Below are 24,393 nucleotides of genomic sequence, written 5' to 3'. Positions count from 1 at the left end.
TCCACCTATAATCAAATTAGTATGCATCCACCTGATGAGGAACATACCAGCTTTTGAACGAACACAAGGCTCTACTGTTACAATGTAATGCCTTTCAGTTTGAAAAATGCTGGTGCGACTTACCAAGGAATAGTAAACCACATGTTCAAAGACCAGATAAGCAATAACATGGCGGTTTACGTTGATGACAAGGTAGTCAAGTTGAAAAATGCTGGTGAACACATCAAGGACTTACAGGAATGCTTCACATCTTGAATAAATATCAGATGATGCTTAATCTCCTTAAGTATTCCTTTGTGGTTGGATCAGGAAAATTGTTAGTATTCATAGTTACCTCGCAAGGAATCGAAGCCAATCCCGAAAACTTTGAGCGCTGATCAAGATGCAGCCACCTGCCAAAGTAGTAAAGATGTACAAAGCCTTATAGGGAGAATCGCGGCTCAAGTCTACGGACAAATGCATTAATCTACTCAGAGGAAACAAAAAGTTTGAATGGACAAAAGAGTGTGAACAGGCTTTTCTGGCACTCAAGGACCATATGTCGCGACTGTCGATTCTGTCCAAGCTTTTCAGAGTATGCTGCCAATGATGTTTTAATGAAGGAAGAAAAAAACATTCAAAAGGAAGTGTACTATATAAGTAAAAGGCTAGTGGGAGCAGAGTTACGTTATTCGGCTATAAAAAAATTGGCACACTGCTTGATACTGGTATTACGGAAACTGCGACCCTACTTTCAAGCTCACCCCATAGTAGTTTTTACCAGCCAACCACTACAATAAGTCTTGCAAAAACTAGAAGTCGGTGGTCAAATATTAAAGTGGGCAGTTGAACTGGGGCAGTTTGAAATTTCTTACTTACCACAAGCAGCTATAAAGAGACAAGCTTTAGCAGACTTTGTAGTTAAATTCACTGGACTCCCAGCCAACGTGTCGAATGTAGAGCTCGAAGCCCAAGATAAATCTCCCACCTGAAGATTGTTCGTGGATGGATCATCAAATGAACATAACTCGGGGGCAGTATTCACTACTACAAAAAAGGTTTTTTAGGACTCGCGGGGCACAAGTCCTAAAAAATCTAGTTGCGTGCCTTTAATTAAGTTTTTAGGACTCGTGTTGCGAGTCCTAAAAAATTGAGATGAGTGCCTTTAAGTAATATTTTAGGACTTGCGTTGCGAGTCCTAAAAAATTGAGTTCGTAATTTTTTAGGACTCGCTTTGCATGCTCTTAAAAGTAATTTTTTTTTAAAAAAATTGCAGCTACAATTTTCATTTTGATTTAGAAAAAATATATCCCTTTGAGTGTCCAAAAATTATTATATATGTTAGATTTCTAAAATTTCAAAAGAAAATACAACAATTTTTTTTATTAATTACTCAAGAATATAATTTCAATATTTAGTCTACTCGGCTTAGAAAATCATATTACATGATAGTGAAATATATTTTTTATTCTAAAAACTTCAACTGTCAATGTTGTCTAGTATTGCGCCAAAAAAATGCATCTCAATATAGACCTGCACATTATAAAAAAATTCTTTAATTAATAAAAAGTTTCTCCACTGGAAATAAAAAGTTCTTAAAATATTGACCGCTAGAAATAAAAAAACAAGAGAGGTCCACACATAATTGATTAGTGTACATCTCTAGATCTACAGATAATGTATATCCAATTAATTTGGAGATCTATATAATAATTCAAACTTATAAATAAGTAGACAGACACAACAATTATATATATATATGTAATAGATGTGAGAATTAAACTATCAGTATAGGTATTCATATAGTCAAGTAGCAAACAATTTCTTGTTAGATAGTACTGTTTCATAAAATGTTATTCATCCAGTACATAGAGATATTTCAAAACAGTAGCAAACTACACCAAAATCAGCAACAAAATAGACCATAAATCTACCATATTAGTCCATTCAACTTAGTTAACAAAATAGACCATAAATCAATCATATTAATCCATTCAAACCGGTTGCAAAATGCACCAAAATCCAGTAAAGAAATATACCAAAAACTAGTAGAAAAATACAAGTAGTAGCCATTAAAGAAGCAGCAAAATAGACCATAAACACACCAAAATCCAGTCACAAAATACAACAAAATCAAGTCACAAAATACATCAAAAACCAATAGTGAAACACAAGTATAAAGCCATTAAAGCATAAGCAAAATACACTTCATATGAATGTCAATTTAAAGTTATAATGCAACAAAGAAAGAATGTATGCATTTGTTTATCAAAAGAATGAATCCAAACTACTAACTAGTATCGAAGCCTAATATTGTCGATGAAAAACATCCAACTTAGCTTACCATTTCAGAGAGATGATCATTAGTGTAAGTCATTGACCTCAACACAACATCAAGTGTATCCTTAGTGAGTTGAAACTTCACTTCCACTTCTCCTGAAGAAGATTTCGAATTGTCTTGTAGCTGCCAAAAGAAAAAGGAAAAATTTTGAGCGTAAGATGAACAAGAAAAAAAAATTAGTAAAATGATGAGAGCCAACCATCTGAAAAGAATTTACAACCCATCATTTTAACTATGGGAAAAATCAGTAAAATTACATGCATTAATTAAATAAAAAAAAGATATTGTATATGGTAAAATTATGAACTATACATAACCACACTCAGTAACACTGTTATGTCATGTTAAACCTTAACAGGTTTCTAATATCCCAATCTAAGCATTTGCTTCAATTCATAAAAACAATATCAATTTTAATGAGACTCTTGTTTGAAAGTGTTATCACATCTGATGGACCCAAAACAGGTATGTTTAAAAATTTATAAATCGCAAGCGCACGAATCGTTCATATAGAATAGTGATCGTGTAAGCAAGGATGTAGAACCCAAAGGAGTTGTCTAAAATCGAAAAGAGAAAACTATTTTAAATCAAACGTAATAAATTCTAACCTAGCTCCAAAGATTGATGAGTTTTAATATTATGAACATAAAATAAAAGATTGAAATATAAAGCTATTTAAGAGAATAAAAATAAACCAATAATAATTTGAAAATAAGTGTTAAAAGAAAAGATTATTAAGATACTAGAATCCACAAAGTGTAAGTTTAATAATATTTATTAGTATATTGATTCCCAAGTTTTAGTGATAGTTAAAATAATTCAAACTATCATTTTCCAAAAAGATTTATAACTTTAAGCACAAATTACTTATAAAAATATAGGATTTTTCTTCACTTTTCAAAATTATAATTTCAAAGCATTTAGTGTAAATCAATCTAATGAAATAACAAATAAATCAATGAACATTATTTATAAGGCAAAACATAATATTTTTGTTCTAAGCATGGATGTGTACAATTTAATGACGCATCTTACACAAAGAATATTATGTATTTGCACTAATGAAGAACAAAGTTTAAATATGTGCTAACAATCCAAAATACATGATATTTAAGATGAAAGAAGATATTTGAAGAAGAAAATTCCATAAACTTCGTTGCACAAAATGGGAAATCAACATACAAAATAAATACTATCTAGTTACAAATTGTTTCATCATCACCTTAATAATCTTAAAAAGATTAGAAACACATAACTAGAATAGCAAATACATACTAAAAATTACAACCATAAATAGGAAAATTTGGAGGAGAAACCCCCAAATTTTTCCTCTAAAAATACATAGAAAATAACCAAAAAGAAGAAGAAGATGAAGAGAATGGAGAAGTTTTGAAATGTGTAGAAATTTTGGTATGGTAACCTCCCCTCTTTTAATGGACACTAAACTCCCTTATTTATAGCCAAAAAATGGGAATTAAAATAATCAATTTAAAATAATTAAATTAATTTAATTAATTATAATATGGCAAATAGGGGTAAATTATAGGGTGTAATAATAATGTTTTGGGGTAAAATGTGTAGAAAGTGGGGTAAAAATGTGGTATTTTTGGACAAGGGGACAAATGGTACACTTATACAATTGTTGGGCTAAGAAAGAAAATAGTATGCAAATGGGTGGCTGGGTGCATGTGTTCAGGCGGCTAGGCGTGGGAGAGCTTGCAGGGGCTGTTTTGGGCAGAAGCTGCTGAAGGAGTTGGTGCTTTTCGGATTGGACCTTGGGGCATTGAGCTGGCCCGAATTGAGATGCTGAAGGGAAATCGTGGGTGAGGAGAGCTTTTGAAGAGAATTGAGGCTGGAGGAAGAGGCAGCTTGTTGGGCTGTGATTGAAGGTGCCAAGTTGGGCTTGGAAGGCTTGGGCCTTGGGGCATTGAGCTTGATGGGCCCGAATTGCTTGGGAAAATGCCAATTTCCTTTGCTATTCTTCACAAAAATGCAATCTTTTTTTCATCATTTTCACTGCTTTTCAAGAGCATAAATTCCCTACAAAATAAATATAAAATAAATCATAATACAATATTTTCAATTATAAAATAAATCAATTTAATTCTTTGAAAATATTAATTATAACTTAATTATATCTTACATTTAAGTTCAATAATACAACATTTTTTTACCACTAATAATTCAAATAATTAAGTACAACATTTTACAACAAAATAATTATAAAAACACACAAAAGTATATAAAATCATGATAAGACTAATAAATTCAAAATTACTTAAAAACTTAATAAATTATTTAAAAACTCAAGAATTAAGCAACAATTAGCACATAAAAAGTGGTAAAATAACTTTATTTTGTAGAGTTATCAACATCAGTTGATCACAGTTAAGAATGATCACAGCTATCTAATCATGTTTTTAGCTATAATATAAATAAATAGAACATATTTTAGGTAATACATAGATACAATCAAATAAATGATTAGATAGCTACTTCATTAATAATATAAGTGAGTTATTATATACATTATATGTGTAACTAATTCACTATACAAATGCAGTAATCTACTCATCACTCAATCCAACCTAGCCTATTTACATAATCATACTAGTAATTTTTAATTCATACACTATGAAAATTAGGCTATAAGTACCACACATTTAATTCAATTCAATTAAAGTAAGTTATACATCTTTTATAACTAAGTTGCAAAGCAAGAAAATGTTCAAATTGCCAAATTTCCCTGTTTTACTATGCTACAAAGTGTTTGATATTAATTTATATATATATATGTGTTCAATTAAAAACAAAACAAAACCCCATAGATTTTAGAAGTGTTTTCTCAGCTAGAAAACATTCGTTATAAACAAGAGCTCTCATTTATATATACTCAGAAACTCTTAAACTTCAAATTCATACATAATATATACTAAAAACATCAAAAGATCTCATTGAAGAGTTTTATCAATCATATGGTAGCTAATCTTAAAAAGAACTATATTTTCAATGATTCTAACATTTTATAAATTGCAAAATAAAAACAATAGCTTTATAACTATGATGAGAAATTTAGAAAGCATATATTATGATATTACAATCAGAGCATATCACAAATAAATGTATGTGATTTATCAAAATAAGAAATCATAAATGAAGAAAATGTTGCAATCCGCAAGCACAAATTAAGCATGCATTTTCCATATTGTGCCTACTTGCTTTAATAAAATATACAAATTAAGAAAATCAAATAAACAAATAAAAAACAAAACTAAGTATAAAAAAATCTACAGAAAATCAGACAACATATCCCCTAATTTACTAGCCTAGCCATCTGTCACAATCAACACCAACAAGTCAAACAAATCAAACAACACACAGGTTTACATCCATATATCATTGCAGCATACAAAATTCTCAGAACCTACTTCACTAAGACATACAAGTTTTCAACCTTCTGTTATCACCGCAACACACATAATTCCCAGACCTACTTCACTATGGATGAATATCTAAGATATTTAAACTCCACTAAAATTATACAATTATTCAAAATTATAAAAGATTGAATTTTTTAAAAAATAAATCAAATACAACATACCTCTTGCAATTAGCTACCAATCCAATGCCTTAAGACCATAAAAATTTTAACCTAAACATTATTACCAATATTATAAAAAAAGAAAAAAAGTCAGATGTTGACATTTAACATTAAAAAGTTCACATAAGTATAATTTAAATAATAAATCATGTTGCACCACGACACCAAAAACCAAGTTATGTGTTCAATCAACTTATTCTGCCCACTAATATTTGCTCATGATCAATCAAAATACCTCACAAAATGTCCAAACCACACACAAATCACTCTTGTAATCTTTGTTACAACATTGAAATTTATAGATTTATTCATATTAACAAGTGAGCCAAAATATAGATATTTATCAATCTAAGCATAAAGAATGTCTTGAAACATATTTGGGTAAGTTTGGAATCTCATTTCTCATTAATACACACAATACAAAACAGAAATCATTTTAACCGTCTAATTTTTTTAATGAACATCCATACAAAAAGGTTGATACAATAATTACAAGAGTCACCATCAATTTAATATACAATTGGCAACTGATTTTTTCATATATGAAACAACAAGACATAGAAATTATCATTATTTTATTCAATATGGTGTATTAGTATATTATAAGGATTAGTATATAATCAATTACTCAATAGTGACTCACAAATTATTAACCAAATTATTTCATATTATCTCAAACTAAGTCTAAGAATACATAACTTGGCATAATATCATAAAAACCTCAAAAGTCATGAAAATCAAATTAAGAGCAAAAGCAAATATCATGGATAGAAATATAAGAAACAAAATATCGACTCTATATAATACAATTAAAAGACTTAACAATAAAAAAATAAATATAAAAAGAAGAACACTTGACAACAAAATGAGAAAGAAAAAATGAAAGTATTTTGACCAATGAAAAAACAAAATATGAATTAGGGGAGGATTCCTTTATGCTTTGATATATGACTAATAAGACATTATTATCATAATGTCCTTTTCTTCGTGAATTGTAAAAATAAAAGTATTTATATAATATATATTGCATATAATTGATAAAAAATGAAATCACATATGCAAATACTGACATACATAGATATAGGATAATAGTGGATTTTTAGACCCAAATATCTCTCATTTGCTAACACTTTTCCACTCAAGGCAGGGACACACACAAAAATGAATTCAATCATTGCATTTTTTTCATCATTATTTCCACATAATATATGATAAGCATATTTTCAGCTATAAATCTTGAATAAATTAAATAATAATTAAATATAGAGGAAATAAGCAAAACTTAGCTCATTATAATAAGTACATACACTATAACAATATTTATGTTCTATGATTAATGAAGTGCAAAAGTATTGCCAAGAAAAATGGGAAAACATGAAGCTATTGAATGGAAAAATAGAACACTAAGGTTAATTGCAAAGACAACCTAAATGACTAAGGTCAAATCACTCAAATGCCAAAATTAAAACAGAAAAATACTGAAATATAGATGATGATTAAGATGAACCATATAAGTACCACCAAGGCAATGCTAAGGATACAAGTATTTTGGAATAAAACAGAATCTAAAGTGGATAAGATGCAATTAACTTCGTTTGGTAATATCAGTTAAGATGGGTATCTTTGATTTTTCTTTTTTCAGTTTCAGTCTTTACATTATTACAACAAGTAACCATACCTCATTTTTGTCATTGATGACAAATCCCCCGACCCAAACTTGGTGTGAAACATTACTAGGAAGCATAGAAGGGCCCTCAGGAATCTAGTAAATCAACATAACGTATCCTCGTTCAGCATGTTGGTATTCGAACCCCTCTTGTAACCAAATGATTTGTCTCAGAAATTTGACATCTCTATTAACAAATAAATAAAAGAATAAGATATTCCAAAATCTGAAGCCAATATATTATATCATTCGGGTCATTTCTGGAAACTTATTGCAATGCATAGAAAGATAGGTTCAATTTTAGAACTCCAGATTCCTCTTATGTCAAAAATTGACAGTTTTTCAAATTGGGAAAGTTAAAACTCACCTTCACAGCAATTGGAACAAACTCAGATCGTTCAACTGGTAGCTTAAGCCAAACTCCTTTGTCTCATTGAAGACTTTTATCAAACATATGGCAGCCAGTCTCAGTTTTTTCTTTATATGTATAAATATACACAAGTGTGAGAAAGAGTGTAGAATAAACACTTTGTTCATGTGTCTATACGAACAACACTACAGACTAATACCCTACAAAATTTTTAGTTTCTTTGATTAGAGAAAAAAAGAACGCATACCTATCGAGCCTCTGAGTCATCTAGCCCCAACGAGCCACCAAGCCTCCACGTCGTCCAGCCCCAACGAGCCCCCAAGCCTCCACGTTCTGCCCAACCCCTGTGCATTCGATCCCAGATCCGAGACCCCCTCACCCGCCGTCGAGCCCAGTCCCCGACCCACCAGTCGTTGTTGTTGAGCCTAGCCCTAAGCCACCAGTCGTTGTTGTTGAGCCCAGCCCCGAGCCCCCTGCCGCCGAACAGCCCGACCCCGACCCCCTTGCCGCCGTTGACCACCATTCCTCGATCCCCTGCCGTTGTCGTTCGGGCCTAGCAGAGAGCATGCGAGAGAGAGAGGGAGAAAGGAAAGTATAAGGATCAGGTAGGGAGGGAGGGAGGGAGAAAGGGATTAGGCACTTATATGTATATATTTTTTAATTTTATAAATAAATATCAGATTATATTATTTAGATTAAAAAAATGTGATTATAAAACTCCCAATTTTATACTCCTAATATTATAAAAAATAATTTTAAAAATCACAACTATACAAATTTTATTCTGATAAGAAAATATGATTATAAAACTCCCAATTCCTAATACTATAAAAAATAATTTTAAAAATCACAACTATACAAATTCTCTTCAAACTTATAATAATTGTTATTTGAAACTTAAATTGCTATTTAATTTAAATACTAGGTAAAAGTGCACTTTAGTTAACTTTATTTTAAAAATATATTAATTAATTTTTATTAATTTTTATATAAATTTTAAATAAATAAACAATGCCATATATTATAAAAATTATAACTAGTAAATTTATATATTAAAATTATTTTAAAATATTTTTCCAATCAATAAAATAACATATTTTTAACTAATACTAATTTTATAAATATGTTAAACAATAAGTGGTTTTATGCTATTTTACTTAACAATTTTAAGGACTTGCTTTGGGAGTCCTTAATTTTCTTTTAGGACTCGCAAAGCAAGTCCTTAAAAGTCACAATTCCTAATTTTTTAGCTCAGGTGTTTTTAGGACTTGCTTAAGGACGCCCAAAGCAAGTCCTTAAAATTGTTAAGTAAAACACTCATTTTTTAGCCCAGATTTTTTTAGGACTCGCTTATTTTTTTAGGACACTCATTGCGAGTCCTAAATTGTGTTTTTTCAGGACTCTCAATGAGTGTCCTAAAAACTCCATAAATATTCTTAAGGACTTGCATTTATGTGCGTGTCCTAAAAAAGTGTCACATAAAGGGTATTTTGTAGTAGTGATTGATTCTAATAAACTCGAAAGGGCATCAGTTTCACTACGCAATAAGATTTAATTTTAATGCCTCCAATAATGAAGCTTGATACGAAACATTGTTAGCAAGTTTGAGATTAGCCAAAGATGTGAACATAAAGTCACTAGAAATATGAAGCAACTCTCAGCTAGTTGTTAATAAAATAATCGGAGAATATTAGGCCAGGGGTCTTAAAATGGTCACATATCTAAACAAGGGAAAAGACTTGCTAGCGCAGTTTGAAAAGTATACTTTATAGCAAGTACCTCGTGACCAGAGATGCCAACACGCTGAACATAGTGTCTGTCGAATATCTATTAGCTCCCAACATTCAAGTAGAAGAGTTTTCCCTAATGATGCAAGCAATCGACACTTGGATGACCCCCATCATTCAATATCTCGAACAAGGATTGTTACCGGTGGACAGAAATAAGTTGAGAGCACTACAAAGGCAATCAACTCGATTTGTCTTGCTCGATGGAATTCTGTTTTGATGAGGTTATTCTATGCCCTTGTTGAGATGTATTTCCAAGGAAAAAGCTAAGGAAATGATGCGAGAAGTACATGAAGGGTTCTGTGGAGATCATGTGGGGGGGAAAGTTTATCAAAAAAGTTCTCCAATAATTGTATTTCTGGCCTACTATGATCAAGGATTCTATGGAGCTTGTTAAGAAATGTGATAAATGCCAAAGATTCTCCATGATACCTCGAGCAGCCCCAAATGAGCTTAAACAAATGCAAAGCCCATGGCCATTTGCAGTTTGGGGAATTGGCTACTTTACTAAGTGGTTAGAAGCTGACCCGCTCGCAACAATCATGACCAAAAAAGTACTAGACTTTGTTGTCAAAAACATTGTACGCCGCCATGGACTGCCTAAAAAGATCGTGTCAGATAATGGCACACAATTTGACAACGACTTGTTTACTGATTTCTGCAAATGACATGGAATAACAAAGAGCTTTTCATCAGTGGCCCATCCATAAACGAACGGACAAGTAGAAGCTGTAAAAAAATGCTAAAGGATACATTGAAGAAAAGGCTCAAAGCAGCAAAAAGATCATGGCCTGAAGAACAACCCGAGGTACTCTGGTCGTATAGAACAACACATCGAACAACAACATGACATACACCATTTTATTTAGCATATGGGTATGAAGCCATGTTACCAGTTGAGTTAGATCCACCCTCTCATAGAAGGATAACATACGACTAGAATACGAACAACCAGTTATTGATGGAATCTTTGGACTAGATTAGTGAGAGGCGCGAGCAAGCCCAATTACGAGTTGCAGCCTACCAGCAAAAGGTCACCCGATATTAACTCTAAAGTATGCAAAAGAAAGTTTGACGTAGGAGAATTGGTACTTAGAATGGTTTTTCTTAATACTCAAGGCCAGGTTGTTGGAGTACTTGGACCAAACTGGGAAGGTCCATATCAAATTGAAGAAATTCTTCAACCATGCACATACAAACTTACTCGCTTAAACAGAGATCTTGTTCCTCGCTATTGGAATAAAGAACACCTGCATGTGTATTACAATTTTGTCCAGTTCCTCCTTGGTCTTTTTTAGCTCCTCGTCGCGAGCCTTAAGTTGGTCCTCTACTGCTTTTAGCTCCTGAATTAATTTGGAGTCGTCCTCTTCAGCACGACGCCACTCATTATTCAGGGCCAGGAGGGCCTGCGAACAACATAAAATTGATGTTAGTGAAAGAAAAAATATTGTTGTCAATCAGAAATACAAGATAGAAAAGACTTACGGCGAGCAGTTCATTGAAACTGCGACCAATGACTTGGTCGGTTTTCAATAAAGGAAGAGAGGAAAAGGCCTCTTTGCTGAGTCAATTTTTGGCCATTTTTTGCAACTTGTCAATGGTGGAGCAGGAGGCGTTGTTCAACATCTCTTTCACCGCAGGATCTCCCACCTGCTCGGTGGATTATTCAGGTTGAGAGGATGGAGGAGTAGTTGACCTGGTGGGAAGAAGAGTCTTCGTCTATCGAGGCTTCTTACTCGGAGGTGCCCCACTAGTACCACCGACTTTTCTCTTGCTCAACTTCTTCAAGCCGGTGGTCTTGCCTCCCGAGGCGTAGATGTTGAAGGCATCGTTCACCTGTGTGACTGAGAAAGAGATAAACAAAGTTAGTTAAAGTGTCCTCAAGGGTTTATAGAGATCGACAAGAGAAAATTCTAAGTATTATACTTGAACTAAAGCTACTAGTCGCTACTTTATCTAAGTTATTACTGCTACAAATATTATCTTCCTCAAAGAAATATGGGTTAAAGCTACTCGTTGGAAAGATAAATTGCCATTCTTGTCGAACATGCTAATAGGAATGGGAAACATATTTAAAAGAGTTGAATAATCCATACCATTTTTGTCCTCGGACGAATCGTATACTCGACCAGGGTGGTCAGGTAGTTTCTGTTTTCCCTTCCCATGGGAAGGAGGGATGGATTCTGGTTGAGGGATGGAGCCTGGTTCTCTTATGGTAACCCCAGTCGTCGATCAGTGACTAGGAGGTTGAGAAACGTCTTATGGTTAGGAGGCCTCGTCAGCACCTTCTCTTATGGCACTCCCAGCAGTTGTTTCCTTCACCTCTTGATGGGGCTCCAAAAAGCCGTCCACCCTTAATTTGTTTTCAGTAACCTGCTTCTTGATGCTCTTTTCTATAGAAGTCATGTTGGATGGGGCAACAACCCTCTCTACCATACTTTGGGTAAGCTCTGGTCAAAACCATGGGTCTATATTCAATAGAGTAAATTAAGAACATAAAGGAAATAAATGACCAAAAGTTTAAACAAATTCAAGAAGGAAAAATACCTCCCCAAGTGAAGGATAGGTTGTCTGATACAATATCAGTTGTGAGAAAATACTCTTGGAAGTATTTGCCCACATTGGATTTATAGGTAATTTCATTCAGGAAGGTGCGAGCAAATTCTTCATGGCAGAAATGGTAGAACCCTGTGTTATTTTTGTTGGGGTTGGACTTTAAATCGAACAGATAGTTGATTTCATGAGGAGTGGGTACGGGCCATTTTTTGTGGTGGTAAAGAATATAGAATTTTGATAACACTCTATACTCGTTTGGTGTAATTTGGAATGGAGAAATGTTGAAGTAGTTTGCCACTCCTCAGAAATAATTGTGTAGAGGCCGAGTATCCCCCGCCTCGATATGATACCTTGACCAGGCACTACAAGCGCCTCCAGGCATATTTTCCCTCTGGTCAGGGGTCAGGTTGAATAGTGTAATCCCAGGGAGGCCGTATTTCTTCGGATATTTTGGCACGATCCTGCTCGATATAATGCTTAGAAGGGGGATGTACCAGTGTATATGCTTTTTCATAACATCTTTCACCAAGGCGTGGGAAAGGAGGATCTCCAGAGGCTGCTCAGTTGATGCAGGATGATTGGTAGTAGATGGTCCTTCAACATTGGTTGCATGCTGGCCGATGTGAGGGTCAGGGATTTTGTTCCTCCTCTAAGGAACATGTTTTACTCGCGGCATGGCAGGGGTTTGAAATGGGATGGCTAGTCAATGGTGGTTATTGTGTTGTATTTGGTGGAATGGGTAAAGTAGGCGGTTCAGTGTCTTCGAACATTAGGTTTGAAATCTCTTCGTTTATTTGCCTCTCACCTCCCAAGGAATCGTGCATGAATATCTGAGAAGAACAAGGGGAAGTGAGAATCTACGACCAATAGAGAAAGAAGAACAAAAGAAAAAAAAAGAGGAAAGAATAACACTGCTTTTGGATAAAACTCAAGCTTTTATCCAACCAACAGCATCCTAGAAAGAACACAAAAACCTTGTGAGCAAGTTGGAAAAAACAGATTAAAATGTGAAATTGAAAAGTTTTTTTAAAAAATACTTTTCAACTTCAAAATTAGTGCTAATAAACTTAAATACTTCTCCTAAACATTGTCATATGCAATAAATTGCTTAAAATACCTATTTTAGCATAGTATTTCTATGTATCTTTTGCCTAAAACTGGTCTACTCAGAAACTCACCAAGAACAATGAAAAATAGTTACAAAACATAGAAGAATCGCAACCAAAATGCAGGTAAATTGCTACAAAATTCAAAGGTTTTGTTCAAAAACTTACTTGAAGTGAAGATTGTTGAAGAAATTGCAAAAAGATTGCTCTGAATTGCTCCAAAGGTTTCAAATTGCATTGAGAAATGCTTGAAGGATTTTGGGAGAGTTTTGAGAGTTCTTGAAGAAGAGAAAGTTTGGATAACAAAGAGATGGAGTGAGGAGACTCATATTTATACTGATTGGGGAATTATTGATGAGTAATGATTAAAATTGGGGTTCGATGTATGGGAAACTGCAATAACCGTCAAATCATTCCTGGGAAACCGAAAAATGTCATAATTAGTTACCTTTTTGAGAAAGTAAGTATAGTCTGATGTGATGGGTCAACAGGTTGCTGGTTGAGTAAGTTTATTAAATGTTGTTCGCATTAAAATAAAATTGGGGGGCAAATGTTTCACCAAATATTTGCATGATGACGTGGCATGTTAAAGAGGCATGTGAACAACACGTGACTGATTATTAATGAAGGACTGGTTGACTGACAACCAGAATATCAGAAGAAATTTAGTTGCTCGATAGATGTAGGGAATATGTGGAGCAACAGGAAAAGAAGGTGAACAGAAGCATACGAATAGAGTTGCTCGTAGGACCAAGGCAAATGCTCAGAAACTGTTATAAGTTAGATATTTTAGGGATATTTATTAATTCAAATGTAATCTATGCAATTTATATTCTTATTTTATTATGCTTGTAGGGCAAGTTAAGGACAACCCATAGGCCCATATGTACATCCGTGAGCCTATAAATAGGACTCATAGGATTCATTTAGGGGACACGTAATAATTTTTATTCAGAGAGAAATAATAACTTTATACATAGTATCTGAATTTATCTTTAAGACTTGTGAAACTCGATGAACCCTTGTTCGCTGATGGCTGGTATTGGAGTTCTTCTACATTAATAAAACACTAAGTGGACGTAGGTCATTACCAATCCCTAGGGCCGAACCACAATAAAATCTTGCTGTCGTGTACATCCTTGAATTCAATTATCTTATTCATATCATTTTTTGACTCTGTGTCGTTGACCATTTCGAGGGTCAACAAATTCCAATTAATTGATTAACCTATCTTTTGATCACTGATTGTTTGAATTGATTTTCCTAAAATGATAATATCCATTTTGAACGTTCATTGATGTATTTCCTACTCCAAGAGTGTTATCCGTCCCATGAAAATTCTTTCAATGTCCGTGCCGAATTTGGAAATGAGACCTTTTTCCTTTTTAAATTTTTTTTATACTATTTGTGTTATGACGTGATAAAAATGAATATGGTTTGGTGCACACACACACGACACTGGAATTGCAACTAAAGTATCATCAGTTGACGCAGTTTTTCACCAACAGTGAATTAAGAAAAAACAAGGTTGAATTAGTGCTTGATGGTAAACCAAAGTAAGAAAGTAACTCTCAAGAACACTGGTCTTTTTACGTGGTTCAGTGGTTAAAATCCACCTAGTCCACGAGTCTATATTATTACTGCTTTTCTCTCTCTATTTTGACAGAGTTTCGGTATTACAGAATAATCGTCCCCTTTCCTGTCCAATATTCTCAGTATTTATAGAGAAATTCCTTGGACAGGTTTGGGTAACCCCGTGAGTCAATCATGGATTTGCATATTTATTACATTTATTATGGAATATTCCCATTTATATTAGGATATGATCTGATCATGAAATAAATAGACTCCTAATATCTGGGGCATTAACTATCACAGGCTGGCCATAAATGACCGTATAAAGTATCAGGGTCTTCGGGGATCCGTAGACATCCCATAAGTTAAATTCACCTCGAGCTTAACACACCGCCAAGCTTGTATCATGGATACCATGCCTTATAAACATTATAAGCTCGTGCTTATCATTTTATGCATCCTTAGCTCATACAACCATCATGAAAATCGTGTTGTCTATATGGAACGTACATGGACTCCTTGGCTATTTCTTCCATGCATTTATTTGCCAGCTGCATACGACCTGAGGGAAAGACCCGTGTTGAAATGAGGATACACATTTGCCCCCTAAGTCCCTGCTCGTGGTTAATGACGTCCTCTTTTGACCTACACAGTAGGGACTTTTAGACTTCTATAGCTATAAACCATGTGTAATGACCCAACTATTTCTAAGACCTTGGACCATTAAAACTACTAGACGTAGCTACTATTATTTTGATACAAACATATGAAATAACATAACTTTATTAAAAACCCAAAATAAATATTGTATTAATAACATAAAAGTATAAAATAAAATTTGATATGGTATGGGATCCCATTGTTTATAAAACATAAAACAAAAACTTTAATTCAATTGTTTAAATACTATTTGCATAATTACAAAAGAAACATAATTCAAAAGACTAAATGACGTCATCCTCGATCGACACACAATCCATTCATTCCATTCATCCTCAACACACAAGGCAAGTTGCAAAAATCCTTCAGCCTTCTATAATCATTTTCCTGCATCACACTAAAAATAAAGGAGTGAGCTTAATACCCAGCAACGAAAATCTACTAACACATAAATCATAAGCATAAAACTATATCATAAACATATACTAGAAAACATATGACTAAAAAAATAAACATAAATCATATAGGACTACAATGGCCATCATACTTCTTGGGGCTTGTTAGCTAAGCAAGTCATATGCCCATGGACTATAAAACATATTCTTGGGGCTTGTTATCTAAACAAGTCATGTGCCAAAGGACTATAAAACATATAACATAACATACATCATATCATAGCATAACATATAAACACATATATCTAGCCTATTTTCCTTACCAAAAGCCGGGATATTTGGGAACAAGAACGAGATTAGAACACTCCTATAAACTAACAGTAAAAATGGTGAGAATCTAAAGAAAAAGAGATGAAAAGAACACTAAACCATCCAAGAAGAAACTTACCAAGAAGAACCTTAAGTTTCAAGAACTTAAATACCTAATCAATAATCATAAACAAGAGTTAGGTTTTGAATAAAAGAAAACTATAGAATCATGAAGAACTGAACTTAGGGATAGGAATACCTTGAATGATCTTATGGATTGGTCTAAATCTCAATACCGAAATCACACTAAATCTCACTTCCCAAGTGTTTAGAAAAGCTTAAAATGATAAAGCTTTTATCCCAAACCCAAGTGTATCTCTCTATAGTAACACTAGCACCTTGAATAAATAAATGGTTATAAAATGAAAAAGATTTGAATTTTCTTTCAAATAATGCCCAGAACTCGATCAAAATCATTCAAAGGTATGTCTAAGTGGTTAAGGCTATTTTTAAAATCAAAATCACAAACTTATCAAAAATCACACTTGGACCCGATATATCGCCTCCCTCTATAATCACGAGCCCCGTTCGATCATTCGTGCAAAGTCGACGTATTTTCCGTATCTTCTGTAGGTGATATATCGGCCCTTATGCTGCGATATATCGGCATACGTTGATATATTGAACACATATTTTCACTTTTTCAGCATATTTTGAATTGGATAAACAACTTCGACTAAGTCATAATACGACCCTAACAGCTACTGGAAGGTTCTAGAGCTTCTAGATCTTTCTTTTATTAATAAAACTATCCATAAAAAGTACTTAATTCCTTAATAATCATAATTATGACAAGTGTCACACACTTATTAGCTCTATCTAAACCATAGGCTATAAGAAATATATTTGTAGATCTAGCAATATTAATCAAACCTTATGTTATAATTAATATTCTTAAACTATAGGTTAAACTTATAAAATCCATAATTGTTGCTATGAGTTTCCAACTAAGTTCCGACTTGAACCAAAATCCATGGCAACTAACATACGACAAGCTAATACTAACTACTACTACTATCTAGCTAGCTAGCTAAGTAAATATTATGGGAATCTACACCATGCCTGCCCACTACTTGAGTACTGGGCACGTGGAACACTACAATTGGCATCTATTCGGGTTTCGAGGACTGCAATAATTGTCTTGTCAACTTTTTGTCGCTGTTTTGTCCTTTGAAACATAGCCCTTGGATCTTGCACTGACCAAATCGGATGGCTCATACTGATTTATGTTATTTACGTATAAATAGGGTAGACAATTTCCACAGTTCATCACCTTTTATTCGAAAACTTCCTCTATCTTTTCTCTTCTATGCTTTTCAAACCTTCTTCCTTCTCAGGGAAAAGAAAAACCCAAAAACTCTTTGTTGCAAAATCTCTCCGACATCCGGTTGTTCAATTACTCAGGAGTGAGTCTCCGAAGCTTTGCGAAACATACTTCTTTAATTGACGAACACACTGTAAGTATTGTCGTTTCAAATAAACACTTTCTTTACTGATTTCTGCCTTTTATTTAACATGTTCATCCATGCTTTGTCGTAGTGGATATTTGGGTGTTTTCTCAATGTTTTTGGCTCATAGGTTTCAACTTTAGGTTTACTGAGAAGGTTTAGAATATCTTTTAAAACTATGACATTCACGAAACTGGGTATTTTCTGGGTAGATTTGGGTAATTTATGGCAAATTTTATGAAATACCCATTCGGGTTATAGAAGATGAAATGTTAGGGTTCAAAAATCAGATTGTTTAGGGAACACGTTTCTTGAGTGGTTTTTTTTTCTAAACCGCCCCCAAGGACAGTAGTGGCCGGATTTTCTAACACACGGATCCCTAAACGTCAAGGATCTGCTGGGAAACTGAGGCACGTAGCGTAGGGTAGCACGTGGGATCACGCAACGGGCTGAGACTAACTCAGCTCGTATATCATAGATATCATTCTCCCCCATACATCCATGTCATAACCTTTACAAAATCTTAGGTGGCCTACTAAGTGACTCGACATTCTTGTTCATTAGGCGATCTAATGGCACCCAAGAAGAGCGTACCCCCGAAGAATGTACCCAAGAAAAATGGACCTGGCCCATCGTCTCAACAAACCAACAAGGGAAAAGAGATCGCCTCCGAATCTACTCTTCCTCATTTTGGCCATGTGGTAGAAAGGGAGATCATGATTGACCCCACTGCGTTCTTCGAGGCAGAGACGATCGTCTCCAAGATCACGACCGAAGGACGGGTCAATAAAATAATGCTAAGCCACAACATAAAGGTCGGGTCCGGGGTCCTCATTTCCCGACCTCTGTTCGAAGGGGAACGAAGCTGTACACCCCTCCAGGACAACTTCGAGACCTGGAGTGACGAGCACTTAAAGGCAAGGGACTTCCTTCCCCTGGACCAATATTTTGCTGATTTCCTCATCTACGTGAAATTGGCACCATTTCAGCTCCCCCTAAATTCACACCGACTTTTGGCGGGGCTGGAATACCTCTTTTTAAAACACCAATGGGAGGGCCTCACTCCGGCGTATATCCTCTACTTCTTCTGCCTTAAGGCCAACACGGAGCAAAGTGGACGAGGTGACGGGGTCTACTACCTCACCAGATTCCCAAACTCAGCCTCGGTTATTGAGCTCCCCAGTCACCCCAACGACTACAAGGATCAATTCTTTATGTCGAATGGGTTCTGCATCTATGAGCATCGATATTTCAACCGTCCTCGTAAGTCTTCTTTCTTAGATCACGAAGTCATTCTCTCTTTTTAATAGACATAATTCTTGTGTTTATACTAATTGAGTTTACCATTTTTTGTGCAGCCATATTCGCGAGGACGGAGAAGTCTGTGACCCTTGGGGGTCAGTATGACACCTTGTTCGGGCTTTCGACCCGCGAGAAGGATTACTGCCAGCTCGTGACTGACGTCACGATGTTGGCGTGCTAATTGATTAGTGAAGTCTAGACTTTGGAGGCACGAGCTACCCTTCCGGTAGTCTACGAGCTCCCGCTTCCCCAAGAAGGAAACCCTGAGGCTGCTGAAGAGGAGGAACAAGAAGAAGACAAGGTCCCTCTTGTGCAGAAGAGGTGGGCCCCCGAGGCTGCTCGGGGCTCTGACCTAGAACGAGCTACATCGGGGGCAGCAGCCGGCCTTTCCGGCCAAGGTAATCCATACCCTTATAGGGAATTAGATAGGGTTGTTGTCGATTTTAGGCTAGTTAGATTTAACCCAAACTAGATCGTCTACCGCTACCCTTGCAATCTAGACCATAACATAACTCTGCTCGAGTGCATGGACCATCTAATTTTTTGTCATGATATGGGTTATCCTAAGGGTACTGTTGTTGTAGACAACAACCAAACTTTTAGGTCAGCCATTTTTGAGGTATATGGGACCAATCTTAGGTTGTGGCCTTCTTTGCTCCAGGGAGCCTTTGCCCCTTGATTTAGGCAATATGTAGACAAGTCTAGCCCCGAGGTAGAACTTAAGCCTGAACCTCCCATAATCCAAGAAATTGTAGACATAGACTCCCCATCTCCTCCAGTAGTCCCAAGGCCGGAGGTCGTGATAATAGACTCCTCCCCAAGCCCAGAGGGTAGGACTTTCATTTATTTATTTCATGTAAATTTATGACTTTACTTGTGTATTAATTCCCTTCTTATTCTTTTTATGCAAAGAGATGGAATGGCAAGGAGCTCCCAACCTTCACACAGCTTTCTAGGAGGAAAAACCTGCTCAGGTCCTGTCATAAAGAAGCCCCGGTACACAAAGAAAACGCCTCATGCGACAGGAAATACCTACAATCTCCTGCTAAGAGGAAAGGTACGAGCTCAGTAGCTCCGACTTCCATCATGACAGCAAAAAGGGTTCCTCCTCCTCCTTCTCCTCGATTTCCACCTGCTCTCGCTCGGGATAAAGTTATACAAGCTGATCCCCCAGCTCTAATTGTCCTGGCCATTACTGTGTGCATCCCAGTTCATCCTCAAGATCCGGAGAAGATCCTCGATACTTTTCGGGGGACCCTCTATGAGACGGCAAACCATGTGGTGGAGCACATATATAAAGCCAACCTGAGGGATCTGAGGACGATAGAAGATGAGCCCAGAGAACTTCCTGGAGTCTTCCTTGGGGATGACCTTCACAGTAAGATATTGTTCCTTATTGAATTTTTTCTTTTCATTTTGCCCCAGTACACGTCTAACTTGTCTCTTTATTTTTGCAGTCAGTCCTAGCTCAGCAGCGCAGTATAGCCCAGGCCAAGGCTAGGAATGATGAGCTTCAGGCTGAGCTCTAGGCTGCCAAGACTGCCCTGGCCGCTACTCAAGAAGGCGAGTGAACTGCCAAAGTTTCCTTTGCAGCTGCGAAAAAAGGCAAGCACGATGCCAAGGTGCCCTTGCATCGTCTCAAGAAATTGAGCAGGCCTCAAAGGTTGCTGAGGCCAAAGCCAAGCAGCTAGAGGCTGAGGTCGCTGTTAAAGAAGAGAGAGCGGCCTCACTGTCCTCCATGGAAGGCATGATGTACCATTGCTGGGCATTTAACCAAGATGATAATTTCTCTTTCATGGCTCCCAAACTGTGGGATCCATACCTCAAGAAATTCAAAGCCCGGATCCTGCAAGAGCAATCAGAGACAGGGGATGCTTCCACTGCGAGTGAGCAGGAGATTGAGGAGGTCATGTCGTCAGAATGCCCTGGAAGGGCTTGATGAAGCCTTCTTTACTTCTCTTTCTTTTTTTTTTTGTATGTGTTTATAAACAATTTGCCTTTGGGGCTTACTTTGAGGTTTATCTCCTCGGGACAACTTGAATTTTAATTCATATATCTAACTTTTAATCTATTTTTCTTTTCCTTGATTATCCCTCATGTTTATGCTTTCTTATACTAGTACATTCGAGATTCTAAGAATCGATCATTAGATCCGGATAAATATTTCGAGTTTGGTTATTTCAAAATTTAATGTGTTGATTTATATCTTACCTGTTATGTGGCAGGCCTTGGACCCGGTTAAATCTAGGGTTTTAAATATTTTAAACCTAGTATGCGTTAGGTTTATTGACATCTCGAGCTTTTAGGAAAGTCATCGAATATTCTATTTTTCTAACTTCTATATTTTAGGCCTGGTTGTACCCAGGGTTTCAAATAATTTGAACTTAGTTCGCGCTAGGTTTATTGACACCTTGTGCTCTTAAAGAGCCGTCAGATAATCAATTTTTCAAGCTTCTAAGTTTCCGACCTAGTTTTATTCAGGATATTTTTGTACCTAGTTGTATCCAGGATTTTAAGTAATTTGAGCTTAGTTCATGCTAGGTTTATTGACACCTCGTGCTCTTAAAGAGCCGTCGGATAATCAATTTTCCAAGATTCTAAGTTTTCGACCTAGTTATATCCAGGATATTTTTGTACCAGGTTGTATCCAGGATTTTATGTAATTTACAACCTTGTTCTGATTCACCTCGGTTTATATGCCCCCCAAGTAACCAGAATGTGAAGACTTTCTTGGTTGCTTTTACAAATATTAATACACGAACGATTTTATAAATAACCTTATAAAGGAAAAATATTTAAAACCATACGAATAGGAAAAACTATATAACGATCCCCATTATTTAACTAAATGGCTTTTATAACTAAGCCTTTCATTGATAGTCAATAATACTATTGATAATATTTCTTTAAGTGCATCGCGTTCCAGGTCCGTGGGACTGCTTCTCCACTAAGCCGAGCTAACTTGAAAGTTCCCTCGTGCAAAATTTCCACGATCTAATAGGGGCCTTCCCAGTTTGGACACAAAGCACTGTCTTTTGGATCCTTGTTTTCCAAAAAGACCCTTCAGAGAACTAGATCGCCCAAACTGAAACTACGTCTTTTGACCTTGGAATTAAAATAATGAGTGATTTTCTGTTGATAATGTGCGAGTTGTAGTTGTGAATCCTCTCGTTTTTCATCAATCAGGTCGAGATCCATGTTAAGCAACTAATCATTCCACTCATGGTTGAATGTCCTTAACCTGTGCGTGGCTACCTTTGCTTCGACGGGAAGGACGACCTCACTTCCAAAAGTCAGGGAGAAAGTAGTGTGCCCTGTGGAGGTCCTGTGGGAAGTTCAGGTATGCCCAAAGTACCTGCGGGAGCTGCTCAAGCCAGACTCCTTTGGCCTCATCTAACCTTTTCTTGAGGCTTGCCTTCAGGGTCTTATTCACAGCTTCGACCTGTCCATTGGCTTATGGATATGCAACCGAAGAAAAACTTTTAATTACGTCGTGTCTTTCATAGAAATCAGTAAAGAGATCACTGTCAAACTGGGTTCCATTATCTGACATGATCTTTATAGGAAGCTCAAATGGGCACACAATGTTTTTAACCATGAAGTCGAGGACTCTCTTTGAAGTGATGATTGCTAAAGGCTCGGCCTCTATCCACTTCGTAAAATAATCAATTGCTACCACCCCATAGAGAACTCCTCCCTTTCCCATAGGCAAGGATCCTATTAAGTCAATGCCCCATACTACAAATGGCCACAGGGATGAGATCATCATTAGCTCGACTGGAGCAGCTCGTGCAACTGTGGCGCAGCACTGGCATTTGTCGCATTTCTGAACATGGGAGATGGAATCTTTTGTTAAAGTGGGCCAAAAATAACCCTGCCTTAATATTTTCAAGGCTAGGTTTTTCCCCTCAGCATGATCTCCACAAAAGCCTTCATGCACCTCTTGGAGAATGGTTTTAGCCTCCTCAGGTAGAACACATCCTAGAAGCGGCAGTGAATGACCACGTTGATATAATGTTCCATCTACTATCACATATCTCAGAGCTTGATAGAGTATCTTTCTCACGTCCTTTCTTTCCTTAGGTAGCCTTCCTGTTGTAAGATATTCCACTATGGGGTCATCTAGGTCGGCCTTGTGTCAATCATCTCGACCTCTTTCACTTTTTTAGCCACGCTTGGACTCTCCAAGAATTCCACTGGTACTACGTGCAAAGTCTCAGCTTCCTTGGTGGTGGCAAGCCTTGCCAAAGCATCAGCATCAGTGTTCTACTTGCGAGGGATCTGTTCGACAGTACCATATTCAAATTCTGACAGCTATGTCTTCACCTTAGCTAGGTAAGTTGCCATCTTGGTACCACGCGCTTGATATTCCCCCAACACCTGATTAACCACAAGCTGGGAATCACTATAACACTGGATAGCCCTTGCTTTCAATTCTCTTGCCACTCTGAGCTCGACTAACAAAGCCTCGTACTCGACTTCGTTGTTTGACGCTTTGAATCTGAATCTCAGCGCTGTATGGAATTGGTGCCCCTCTGGAGAGATCAATATGATCCCAGCTCCGGATCCATTCTCATTAGATGAGCCGTCCACAAATATTCTCCATAACTCCTGCACCGACTCGTTCAAAAGCTCCTCTTGAAATTCGTTGCATTCAGCCACAAAATCAGCAAGGGCCTGGCTTTTGATCGAGGTTCAAGGTGTGTACCGTATATCGAACTGGCTGAGTTCTACTACCCATTTTAAAAGACATCCCGACGCTTCAGGTTTTTGCAAAATCGGCTTTAGAGGTTGGTCGGTCATGACATGGATTGAATGGGACTGGAAGTATGGTCTAAGCTTCCTGTAAGCTAATATCAAGCAGAATGCTATCTTTTGTCTCAGCAGATACCGTGATTCAGCCCCAAGAAGTCTTTTACTTATATAGTACACTGGTTTTTTAGCACAGTCTTCTTCCCGAACTAACACGACGTTGTCTACATTTTCTGTTACGGCCAAATATAGAAACAAGGGCTCTCCAGATATAGACTTAGACAATACTGGGGGTTGAGCCAAATGCGTCTTTAGGGTAAGGAATGCCAGCTTGCACTCTTCAGTCCATTCAAATTTCTTATTTCCTCTGAGCATGTTGTAAAAGGGCAAACACTTGTCAGTGGACTTTGAAAATAAATCAGTTTAACGTCACAACTTTTCCAATCAAGCTATGAACTTCTTTATGCAAGCTGGGCAAAGGCATCT

The 24,393-nt window shown here is 36.3% G+C and overlaps 1 long non-coding RNA gene across 1 annotated transcript; it reads right to left on the bottom strand.

The window, feature by feature from the left end:
- Positions 1–2,384: 2,384 nt before the first annotated feature.
- Positions 2,385–8,061, bottom strand: LOC133820967 (uncharacterized). The gene is made up of 3 exons (XR_009887237.1): positions 7,955–8,061; positions 7,600–7,774; positions 2,385–2,443 (listed from the first exon to the last, which is right to left on the bottom strand). It is a non-coding gene; the product is annotated as an uncharacterized LOC133820967 (long non-coding RNA).
- Positions 8,062–24,393: the final 16,332 nt, after the last annotated feature.

The sequence above is a fragment of the Humulus lupulus genome, chromosome 3, assembly GCF_963169125.1.
Source record: "Humulus lupulus chromosome 3, drHumLupu1.1, whole genome shotgun sequence".
Taxonomy (NCBI): Eukaryota; Viridiplantae; Streptophyta; class Magnoliopsida; order Rosales; family Cannabaceae; genus Humulus; species Humulus lupulus.
The sequence above is the reverse complement of the archived record's forward strand: the minus strand, read 5'-3'. Positions and strand labels throughout refer to the sequence as shown.